The 13,109-nt window shown below is 36.4% G+C and overlaps 1 long non-coding RNA gene across 1 annotated transcript; it reads right to left on the reverse strand.

Annotated features, from left to right (window-relative positions):
- Positions 1-274: 274 nt before the first annotated feature.
- LOC106870229 (uncharacterized) lies at positions 275-2,487 on the reverse strand. Its single transcript, XR_001409504.1, has 2 exons — positions 1,824-2,487; positions 275-618 (listed from the first exon to the last, which is right to left on the reverse strand). It is a non-coding gene; the product is annotated as an uncharacterized LOC106870229 (long non-coding RNA).
- Positions 2,488-13,109: the final 10,622 nt, after the last annotated feature.

Here is a 13,109-nt window from a genome sequence, read left to right on the forward strand (position 1 = left end):
GTCGTATATATATATATATATATATACTTGTGTGTTTGAGTCTGTACTTGTCCCCTTCCCCACCATCGCTTGACAACCAATGTTGGTGTGTTATGTCCCCCGTAACATAACGGTTCGGCAAAAAAAGATCTAATAGAATGTGTACTAGGCTTACAAAGAATAAATCCTGGGGTCGATTTGTTCGACTAAGACCCCTTGAGGTAGTGCTCCAGTATGGCCGCAGTCAAATGACTAAAGCAAATAAAAGAATAAAAAAATATGTAAAACACTTGCATTTACTAGAATCGAAAGTATCACCTTCATTAGATAATTTAATCATTGTGAATTTAGTTATAACCTTCAAAAGACATACGTACAACTTGAAATGATTTTCTTCACCTTTCACATACGTACAACTTGAAATGATTTTCTTCACCTTTCAGAACGTTTTTCAAAGAAGGAACTTTGCGTAAAATGTTATGTAATCCAATGATTCATAAGGGAAAACTGCAATTTAACATCCAGCGTGTGAACCACTGAGTTTTCTCTTCACAAAAATAGTTGAAACTAATGAAAGGTCTATTTGCTGTCTAATATAACAGCAAATATATCTTTCACATAAGATTTGATAATACTCCTCTGAAACGAATAAATTCGAGATTCTTATCATTACAGGATATGAAAATCACCATAGTTCATCAAAAATTAAACAAAATAGGTGTTTACTTAACATTATCAGCTTCAAATATCTTGTTGACATTTACTCAAAATTCCTTCGTACTTATTTTCTCCGAGGCAATAAAATTTTTATAACTGCTTATTTTGTTTTGTAATTTTCTTAAAAGTGTAAATACATATTCGTTTCTACTCAAGGCACAAGGCCCGAAATGTTTGGAGAGGGGCCAGTCGAGTAGATCGACTCTAGTACGCAACTGGTACTTAATTTATCGACCTCGACGGTATTTGAACTCAGAGCGTAGCGGCAGACGAAATACCGATCAGCGTTTCACCTGACGTGCTAACGTTTCTTATTTCTTTATTACCCACAAGGGGCTAAACACAGAGGGGACAAACAAGGACAGACAAAGGGATTAAGTCGATTACATCGACCCCAGTGCGTAACTAGTACTTAATTTATCGACTCCGAAAGGTAAAGTCGACCTCAGCGGAATTTGAACTTAGAACGTAACGGCAGACGAAATAAGGATAAGCATTTCGTCCGGCGTGCTAACGTTTCTGCCAGCTCACCATCTTAATCTTGTTGAATAAATAATATTATATATAATGGCGTATCTAGTGTACCTCCTAGAGAAGCTATATAGTTTGTAGTGACTTCATTTAGGCATAGAGTAGATTCGAACTCAAATCTGCCAATTTTCATTGACTTTTTCCCACAGAAAAACGGTGGCTGGCAACGGTTACATTTAGCATATAACTTTGCCAAATCGATTGATGTCTTTGCCACTTGACCCTTCTAACCTCTTGTATGCGGTAGAGAGTTAGAATTGAGATAACAGTCGACCCCCAACGAAATCTATTTGTTCTCTGCAATATACCTTTTTTTCTAGCTAGTTTTGTATAGTAATAAATGCAAGAACTCCGTAAGCTAAAGCCAGTTAGTGAGAACCGAGTCTGGCTAACCAGCTAAATGAAATGCCATCTCTGAAGGAAAAGGTATAGTGACACAACTATGGTAACTCCCAAACGAAGCAGCTGCTTCGTCCCACCACCCTCACTTTCTTTTCTCTACAACGTTACCCTATCCCTATCTGTGGTTTACTACTGCACAATGACGAGAACACAAACACACCTATACCAGGAAAATCTACAATATCTCTCTTTACCTGGCATGCTTTACGAATTATACATACCAACCCGTTGTGGTTTGGCTATAACAATATGTAAGGGTAAGTAAATGTTTGTTTACAACTTCGATCACTGTTCTTCTTTCATCTTGCACATCTGCAACATCAACACCCGTTACAATTGGTAGCTGCCGACTCCAACATATAACATTACATTTCCCATTACAAGTTTGAACCTCCACTCACCCGGGCTTTCAGATTTATACTGGCTTACACAGTAGACTCAAAAGTAACACTCCCATAGAAGTTTCACCCGGGGCAGGTCTCACCCTTCGTCACCATTCTGATTATGTAATACATGACAAAGCAATGTGATTGGTTCACAAGGCCAGCAAATTTTAGTGGGTAGGGTTCGTCAATGACATCGAATTCGTTTTTTATCGACCCTGAAAGGATGAAAGGCAAAGTCTACCCCAACAAAATTTCATTTCAGAACGTAAAATCGGAAGAAATGCCGCTATGCATTTTTCCAACGTACTATCAATTTTGCCGGCTCGAAACTCGGGCCTTGAAGCGATAGCTAATATTGGAAATCTCCGCAAAATGTTTGAAAGTTTACAATCCTGACATTCTGTAGTTCTGAATTTCCATTAATCTGTTAACGATACATTGGTTTACAAAATTTTCTGTCACTGCTTGACCAGTTCACAGTTTATGACGTAAGCCAATATATTTGCTTGATGTTTCGTCATAACAGACAAGTGTATCTCTCTCTCTCTCTCTCTTTGTCTATGTGGCGAACATACATACATTTGTTATTTTTTTTATAAATGCAATCATTCCCTGTCTGTGTAACACATATTAACATTTATATTTCTTTTCTTCACTACAATTTTGCCTCGTTCACTTTTTCTTACGCGAGAGATTTTCTTGGTTTTGCTATTTTTTAGCTGTAAACAAAACATACAATGCGCATATGTTGTGCAAAGCGATAAAAATGAGTGTCTAAGTTGTAAACCCTATTTGTAAGTTACATCGATAATTTAAAGTCATGTTTGTTTGCATTAATGCTACAAACATAATGGCAACCTTTCCTTGCTAATTCCATTGAAGCAGCCATTTTCCGACGCATGTAAATTTTTTGCAAATGTTAAAAATGTGTAATCGTTTGAAATCCTTTCATCTATCCATGTTAATGGAGGAGATGCTGGTGGTAAAATGAAATAAAAACGATTATTTATTTTCCTTGAGTAAACTGGAAAGAAAACAACATGGAGCTCTGTGAAAATTCCCTGGTCAAAGGAAATAGCAATAGCGGTATTATTTGTTGTTAATTTAAGCACAATGCCAGCAATTTTGAGGGAAGTAGTCAATAACATAAGTACTTGACTTGTACTTTATTCTATCGACCCCGGAAGAATGAAAGTCGAATTTGAGTTTGGCAGGATCTAAACACAAAGCGTAAAGTGCCAGAATAAATAGCACAGATATTCTGATAGAAGGAAACACATTAACCCCAGTACTTAAATGAGGATTTGCTACATCAACTGATAAATGAAAGGAAAAGTTGGTGTTGGCAGAATTTGAACGCGTACTATAAAGAGCCAAGGTAAATACTTTTTTCTGCTCTAGGCACAACGACTGAAATTTGGGGGAGGAGGCCGGACGATTAGATCAACCGCAGTACGCAACTGGTACTTAATTTATCGACCCCGAAAGGATGAAAGGCAAAGTCGATCTCAGCGGAAGTTGAACTCAGAGCGTAAAAATGGACGAAATACTGCTAAGCATTTCGCCCGGCGTGCTAACGTTTCTTATTCCTTTATTGCTCACAAGGAGCTAAACATAGTGGGGACAAACAAGAACAGACAAAGGGGTTAAGTCGATTACATCGACTCCAGTGTGTAACTGGTACTTAATCTATCGACTCCGAAATGATGAAAGGTAAAGTCGACCTCGGCAGAATTTGAACTCAGAACGTAACGGCAGACGAAATACCGCTAAGCATTTCGCCCGGCGTGTTAATGTTTCTTGCTTCTTTACAACCCACAAGGGGCTACACACAGAAGGGACAAACAAGGAGAGACAAAGGGGTTAAGTCGATTATATCGACCCCAGTGCGTAACTGGTACTTATTTAATCGACCCCGAAAGGATGAACGGCAAAGTTGACCTCAGCGGAAGTTGAACTCAGAACGTAGAGGCAGACGAAATACCGCTAAGCATTTTGCCTGGCGTGATAACGGTTCAGCAAACTCGCTGCCTTAGCCAAGACAAATACTGTAAGATATTTTTCCCTGATGCTCTTATGGTTCTGGCTAAAGAATAACTTCAATAGCAAGGAAATCATTTTTACGTTTAGCTCATTTGCACTGTATCATATGGATCAGTGGTTTGAGGTTGAAGTGTAGCAGAATTAAATGCCACTGGCAATGTTACAAAAAATCTTATCAAACAAAACTCTACATACATTAATGACTTGTACGTACGTGGTATTTCGTTATGCAACCATAATATACAATAAAATATATTAAACGTTTTTATAAGTCAATACTGCGTTCTACTGTGTTAGCAGTGGGCTTTTACATTACTTTGTTAGTGTTATCGCTATAGATATTCTATAGAAATTATAGCCAGCATTGATTTTTGTTACTACGTTTCCTATACGAGAAGTCACATGTAAAAAAATGCGATCAAAGAGGAGAAATGGGTAATGGGAGTATATGTCATATTTCGGGGGACTTTGCCCCTTCATCAGCACCCCTTTAACCAATAAATCATCTTCGAACACATTGCTTAAATACCCACTATACATTGTAACGCCTAACATGTCCATCTCTACATCAGTGATGAATATAAGAAAGCAGTAAGTTGGTGAATTGGCAGAATCATTAGCATACTGGGCAAAATGCTTAGCGGCATTTTGTGTGTCTTTATATTCCGAGTTCAAATTCTGCAAAGGTCAACTTTGCCTTTCATCCTTTTGTGGTCGATAAAATAAGTAATTGACTTACCCTCTCCTTTGAAATTGCTGGCCTTGTGCTAACATTTGAAATCAATAACAGAAATCAGTCATTGATGCTTGCCCACTGCTATTTCATCTTATGCGAAAGTCTGCTTTGTTGAGAATGATAAAAGAAGAAAGTGGCAAATTGTTTAAGCCTTCAATAAAAAAAAATTTTCATAAGGAATTTAAACTCAGGAAAATAGTTTTATTACATGAAGTACCTATGGTGATGCATGTAACTAGTGAAAACAAGATGATGATGATGGTAATGATGATGATAAGGAGTAGGAGAAGGATGCACAAATCTGCATTCTGTTCTGCAATTAAAGCATGCAATAATAATAGACTACTGAAATAGGCACAAGCATGACTATGTGGTAAGAAGCTTGCTTCCCAACCAGTTGGTTCTGGGTTCAGTCCCACTGCATGGCACCTTGGGAAAGTTTCTTCTACTATAGCGTCGGGCCGACCAAAGCCTTGTGAGTGGATTTTGGCAGACGAAAACTGAAAGAAGCCCGTCGTGTATACAGGATGTGTAAGGTATTTGAGAACATACCTTTTTGGGGTTATTGTTGCATTTTTTGCTAACTCTGTATAATCTTTGTTTCAGAAAATAATAATAATAATAGCAGACATTTAGCTTAGTCAAGAAATGAAGAGGAATGCTGTTATTGTGGTTATAAAGGCTGAGCATAGCGATTTGGAAATATCTCGATTTTTAAAAGTTGCCTAGTTTTTCATCTACAAAGTTTGTAAGGAACTAGAGACTGAAGATAGAAACGTATCACCAGAACACCTGAATTTATCTAGCAAGTTGAACAGATCATTGATTATAATACCAGAAAGTCTATGAGGTCAATTCCAAAAGATCTCCATGTGTCAGAAGGAACAGTCAGAAATGTTGCCCATGAAGACATCAGATATAAGTTTTATATGATGAGGAAAGTTCAGTTTGGTAGAAAAAGCAAAAGAAAACCATTACATCAGATATAAAAAGCTCTTAAACAAACTGAAAATTCAGCAGAAGATTTGATTTGTTTTTTCTCAAATGAGAAAAAACTTCGACCAAGATCAAAATGTTAACAGAAGAACTGACAGATGACTATGTGCAGATCCTTCTGAAGTTCTAAGTGTTATGCATACAAAATTTCCTGCAACTGTCATGGTTTTAGGGGTTGTCCGTAACGAATGACATGCGATGCCTCTTTACTTCTTTCCACAAAACCTTAGAGTTAACTCTGCCGCCTACATTGTGTTCCTGGAAATAATTTTTAAGCCCTAGATAGTGTATGCAATGGAAAGCCATATGTGTTTCAGGAAGGCTCTGCATTATTACACATGAATCTAGTAACACAGGAATGGATGGCTGAAAATTATCATGATCACATAACCCCTAACATTTGGCCTCCTAATTCCCCAGATCTCAATCCATTGGATTATTACATGTGAAACGTTGTTGAGAGAGAGTTCAATGATCACGCCCATAACACCAAAGATTCTTTGGAAGCTGCCATAGTCAGAGAAATGTCCAAAAATGAACCAAGACTACTTGATTTGAGCATGTAGATGATTTAGATCTCATATAGAAGCAGTTGTTGTAGCTGAAGGTGACGTTATTGAATAGCATTAAAGAAAAGGAGGTTTATGCTTAACCTCATAGCATTTTTTGATAAATAAAGTTACTATCTGTTTTATTATAAACCTAAATCTGTCCTCAAATATCTTACGCACCTTGTATATATATATATTAATAATTTAGATAAGAACCACCATGGTGCAACATTTAGTACAAAGGAAATTGTCAAGGTTTTATAATAAAACACATCGAATAGCAATAAATATCTATCAAATTTAAGGCATAAAACGTCAATTGGGGAGATGACATCTGTAGATAAGGAAAAGGAAACATATATAACGAAAGTGTGATTAGCTAGTAAAGGGAAATCCGTGCAAGAATACAAGGAAAAGCCACTTAACTTCACGAGGAAACTTGGTAGACTGAGATACTATCCAAAGCAAAGAAATATATATACTATGTGCATCACGTGACAAAATGGCGCCCACCACGTGATCACAAATGTCAAACTGACGTTTAGAACTAAAACACGTGAGATACGAGACAGCATGGCGTGGAAGGAGAAGAGGGAGGAAAAATTAAGAAGAAATGATGATAAGGTAAGTGCGTAGACCTGGAATTAAACAATATTATGCTGCTGTGTAAAAGAGTAGAAAAAAATAGTGAAATAAATGATGGGAGCGAGCATGTAAAAGTAATTAAAGGTATGTAAAATATACAATAACTAAAAATGAGAAAAATGAAGCGTCTCCAAGTAGAAAGTTAATATTATCTCAAACCACGTGTAATCAAGACCTACGTATTAGCAAGACTAATTACTGCTGAGGGTTTATAACAATAGGTATAAAAAGACTAAGGTTAGTGTATATCTATTAGCACAAGGCTATCGCAACTCACTACCTGAAATTATATCCTATTACTACCTCGTTTTATGCCTTAAATTTTACAGATATTTATTGCTATTTGATGTGTTTTATTATAAAACCTTAACAATTTCCTTCGTACTAAATGTTGCTTAAACGGACGATTTTTATACCTTTCTTATTTTATGCATTTTAAATTTAAGATACGTTTGTTTTTCGAAGTTACCGGACCTGAAGAGTGTCCTCATATTGAATGGTATCTATCTTGTTCGATTCATTGTAGATAGACCAGATATTTCCCACTGTTATGTGGCCATGAAACGCACGTAGTCTTTCCCCCACTTTCGTTTCTTAAACGTAACCGATTTTAATTCTTAGTCCAATATAGATTTTTTTGTATTATAAATTCTTCCTTGGATTTTTTAGCTTTTTAAACTAGTTTTGTATAGTACACTTTTCTTGATGGTGTCTGACCTCCTTCTTCGTGCGAGTTGCACCATGATGGTTCTTCTCTAAATTATTAAAATATTTTTCAATATACAACTCAATTTGATTATCAAATTGTATTTCCTTGTAAGTTCAGATTTTGAAATTCCCTAACATTATAATATATATATATATGTATGTATGTATATATTTGTGTGTCTGTGTTTGTCCCCCCCCCCATCTCTTGACAACCAATTTTGGTGTGTTTACATCACAGTAACGTAGTAGTTCAGCATAAAGGACTGGTAGAATAAGCAGTAGGCTTAAAAAGAATAAGTCCTGGGGGTTGATTTGTTCAACTAAAGGCAGTGCTCCAGCATGACTGCAGTCAAGTAAAAAAAGTGATAAAATAATAAAAGAGTAAATCATAATAATAGATCCGTTTCAAAGCCAAAAACCATTTCTCTTTTTTGTTTTTTATTCGAATGACAATATATCATTTATCAAGGCAACGAGCTGGCAGAAATGTTAGCACGCTGGGCAAAATACTTAGCGGTATTTCGTTTGCCACTACGTTCTGAGTTCAAATTCCACTGAGATCGACTTTGCCTTTCATCCTTTCAGGGTTGATTAAATTAGTGCCAGTTATGCCTTGCAGTCGATGTAATTGACTTAATCCGTCCATTTGTCTGTCCTTGTTTGGCCCCTGTATGTTTAGCCCCCTGTGGACGATAAAGGAAATAAATATATCCTTTATAAGTGAATTGTTCGGGAAAACCAACGTTAACATGAATCTTCAACATCACTGCTAACCAACAGCAGTGTTTCTATTGGTATAAAGATTCTGACACAGATATATGATTAAATTTTTTAAATCTCTATTAGTCAAGGAGAAATTTGGAAGTGCTTTCAGATAAAAATAAAGGAAACAATAATAGAAATAAATAATAATGGTATCAAATTTTGCCACAAGGGCAGACATTTTGGGAGAGGTGGTAAGTCGATTACTTGAGCAGACTGAGACTGATATTTAAGTTGAAATTAAATGGACAGAATAAGATTGAAGCTATCAACATCAGGATGGTTTCACTCCTTAGATATAGAGTAGGGGTAATCGCATGGACAGTAGACGAACTAAACAGCTTAGTCAGAAAGGCAAGAAAGTTGCTGACTAGATATGGGATACTCCTCCCAAAAAGTGACACAAGCAGTCTGTATGTACCAAGAAAAAGAGGAGGAAGAGGATTGATTGGATGCAAACACAGCATTAAACCAGAAGAAAACAACATAGCATGGTATGTAAGAAATGCCACAGAATTACTATTATTGGAATTAAGAAGGTCAGGCTTGTGTAGGATGGAAGATTGCAAAGATAAGCACCGTAGAGGCACTTGAGAATGAATGAAACTGAAAATAGGTGGATAATGAAAAGAATGCACGGAAGCCAGATAGCTGCTCTGGCAATGATCCCGCTCAGATGGTGCATGATTATTATTATCAATGTCTGAAATAGGAAGAATTTGAAAGCACTTAAAAGACTGCTGTAAACTTGTGGATGCCTAAGATTACATCCAGTAACACACTGTCCACTTAATTCTTACCAGGAGTAAGACTGAACCAAACCAAAATAATAGTAATAACATTCCTTTCTAATAAAAGAACAAGGTTGAAATGTGGCTAACCACTTTGCCTGGTATGCTAATGGTTCTGCCAGCTTGCTGCCTTATTAATAATCAACGTTGATATCAGCAACATCATGATGACTATTTGCTCTGCTTCCTTTGCCTTTCTGAGCAAAATGCATTCTGGTATATTGCACATCTTTATATTCTGAGTTCAAATTTTGTCAAGGTCAACTTTTCCTTTCATCCTTGTAGAGTCGGTCAAATAAAGACCAGTTGAACACTGGGGTTGATGTAATCAAATTACCCCATTCCCCTGAACTTGCTGACTTTGTGCTAAAATGTGAAACCATTATTATTATTATTATTATAGACAGTGAACTGGCAGACTCATTAGCATGCCAAGCAAAATGATAAGTGGCATTTTATCCATCTTTATTTTGTAAGTTTAAATTCTGCCAAAGTTGTCATTGTTCTTTCATCCCTTTAGGGTTGATAAACTAATTACTACTAAACCTTTCCCCGAAACTTTCAAGCTTTGTACCAATAATAGAAAGGATTATTAGCATTAGCGTTATTAAGGCAACAAGCTGACAGAATTATTAGCATGCCAAAATGTTTGTAATATTTCATTTTTGAAAATGTTGCATTAACAGTGCTTGTATGTTAATAATTTATCAGCCACTCCTTTTTCTCTTGCTCATCTTTATTCTTCGCTTCTTGTACGTACCACCATCATCATACACTGATGGTAATGCATTTAAATCTCCACCATCACTCTTATTACTTACAGTCTATTACATCTCCTTTTTATGGCTTCATCAAGGTCAGAAAAGGGAAGAATGAAGAGCAGTGTCCACTTTTACACAGCCTTGAACACATATTAGTAAAAGGAGAAAGAAATTGTGTTCAATGGATTCCTGCAATAAGGAGAATTGTACAAACATATTAAGTTATATGGTCTGATTTGGCCTGAAAGATATCCCAAAGCCAAAATGGGGTGTTGAAATGAATGTTCCATCTGACAGTTACCATTTCCCTAATTTCACTCATAAGGCCTATATTGATCTGAGACTATTGTAGAAGATACTTGTGAATCAAATACACAAACATGTTATTATATAGTAAAAATCTTAATCATTATGGCAATGTTTTACATAGCAAAACTTCATTATTTCATCAATATACAAGCCAATGACAATCTTGTCTTTGGATTTTTAGTCCTAAAACAACTTACAAATGGTTGTGTTTAGTTTATTTTAAAAATAACATGAAGGCTGTTGAAGGAGTCTTACTTTTTGCTGCAGTGACTTAAAAAAAAAAGCTCATGAAATGTCTAATACACTGCACCCCATACAATAAACCATTGTATCATGTATTATATGATATGATCTCAGCCAGTTATGCATATATTGTGTATGCTTTGGTGCTCAATGATTTAATGCTTCTAAAACCTGTTGAGGATTTTAAGGACCAGTACTTTGCTTTAGTTTATAGATAAATATTGCAAATAGGATGATGGTTTAATGCAGGATATTTTCCCAGATGATCATTTACCAATTTCAGTTATTCAATGAAATGAGACAACAATGAATCAAAATGTTCTTTTATCAAAGCTTAGGTAATATAATGTCAGAACCAGCTTAGAATTATTATCATTATTGTTGGTTCCAAATTTTGCACAAAGCCAGCAATTTCAAGGGAGGTGAGTAAATCAACCCCACTGCTCAGCTGGTACTTATTTTATCAACCCAGAAAGGATGAAAGGCAAAGATGATCTTGGTGGAATTTGAACTCAGAATGTAAAGACAAATGGAATGACACTAAGCATTTTGCCAGCTTGCTACCTTTATTAGTATTACTATCATGAAGATTGATATTCACCTTGCTGGCAAAACTGTTAGCACGCAGGGTAAAAATGCTTGGCTGCATTTTTCCTGACTGAGTTCAAACTCCAACAAGGTTGACTTTGCCTCTGATTTTTCAGAGTTGATGAAATATGTACCAGTTGAGCATTGGGGTGATGTATTTGACAGACTCCATCTCTATAAAATTTCAGCTCTTGTGCCTGTTGTAGAAAGGATAATTACTAAGTTTGGCAGATTGTCAGGAAACAGCCTGGGATTTTGAAAACCAGTATATTGTAGAAATAACAGAGCATCTTATAAATTATTTCACAATATCTTACTTAACCTCTCAACATTTTGAACTGAAATCCAGAGGTGAGTTGACTTTTTATCATTTTAGTGGCTCACAGAAAAAGTATCAGCAACTCTTTGTGGTGGTAGTGGGGGTTAGTTTTTCTTTTATTATATAGTCAGTAGGGAAAGTAGTGCCCATGCCTCATCACAGGGCCACCAAAACTAGTGGGAGGGAGAGAAGAATATGTCCTTAAACCAGAGAACTGATGCTTGCAACAGAGTAGACTTCATGGAAGGCACTCAAGGTGCCATGTGGTGATGCTAAACCGGGTAAGAAATCTTGTCTACCAAGTTTACATCCGTCCAGTAATATCAGTAATATTCTCGGGTTCAATTCAGTTGTGACTCACAAATATATTCTAATGATCTTGTGCTACATCAAAATAAATCATCATCATCATCATCATCATCATGATTACTGCTGTTTTAATATCCAAGTGACAAACAATTAAACATTTTATGATCCAAATGTAAATTTACAAAACCTAACTGATTGGCACTAATTCAATCTGTTTGGATTTAATCATTTCATTAAATATCTGAATCCCAGTTTAATTGCAGATTACTGAGCAAAGCTTTCAGGCTTTCATCTAATTGCTTGTTTGCATTTTTGGAATATGTCACAGCTGACTGATGTCATGTGATGTGGGGAAAAAGCCATTTGATTATTTGCAGGGGACATTTCTTTAGCCCCCCTCTTCTTTCTCTCTCTTTACTCATCTTCTTTTCTCCCTTTCTCCTTCCTTCTCTCCTCTTCTCCCTTCCTCTCTGTATGTATGTGCTGTTTTGGTAATATTTTTGTTTTATGCTAGTAAATATGGGAAAATATTATCCATAACTGAATTTTGCTGAACAGTCACCATGGAAAAGATGTTACAACCTTGCTATTAATTGTTTTCTTAAACAGTCTTCAGTGTTCAGTACAAACGTAACAGGCTAGATATAGTTGTTTGGGTCTGATAAGAATAGATATGTATTGTCATGCAGGTCAGTTGTCCTGCTGATGTATATATCTCTTAAAACAATCAAACTGAAAGATGTTAATGATGGAAAACTGCTTTGAAACCTTCATCTTCTATACCCCAGTTATAAATTCACATTTAGTTAGTTAGTTGGCACTCCGTCGCTTACAAAGTCGAGGGTTCCAGTTCATCCGACCAACGGAACAGCCTGCTCGTGAAATTAACGTGCAAGTGGCTGAGCACTCCACAGACACGTGTACCCTTAACGTAGTTCTCGGGGATATTAAGCGTAACACAGTGTGACAAGGCTGACCCTTTGAATTACAGGCACAACAGAAACAGGAAGTAAGAGTGAGGGAAAGTTGTGGTGAAAGAGTACAGCAGGGTTTGCCACCATCCCCTGCCGGAGCCTCATGGAGCTTTTAGGTGTTTTCGCTCAATAAACACTCACAATGACCGGTCTGAAAATCGAAACCACGAGTCCGCTGCCCTAACCACTGGGCCATAGCGCCTCCACAAATTCACATTTATACTAATAACAATTAGTTCTCTTGGTTTTGTTCATAAATGTTTAAATGACAATCCAGTAAACCTAGAGTTTTCAAAAAATAAATTAACCAATTAATAAGCACATCACATATGCAATCTGTAAGCAGATATTGATGATGA

The sequence above is a fragment of the Octopus bimaculoides genome, chromosome 4 (genome assembly GCF_001194135.2).
Source record: "Octopus bimaculoides isolate UCB-OBI-ISO-001 chromosome 4, ASM119413v2, whole genome shotgun sequence".
Classification (NCBI taxonomy): Eukaryota; Metazoa; Mollusca; class Cephalopoda; order Octopoda; family Octopodidae; genus Octopus; species Octopus bimaculoides.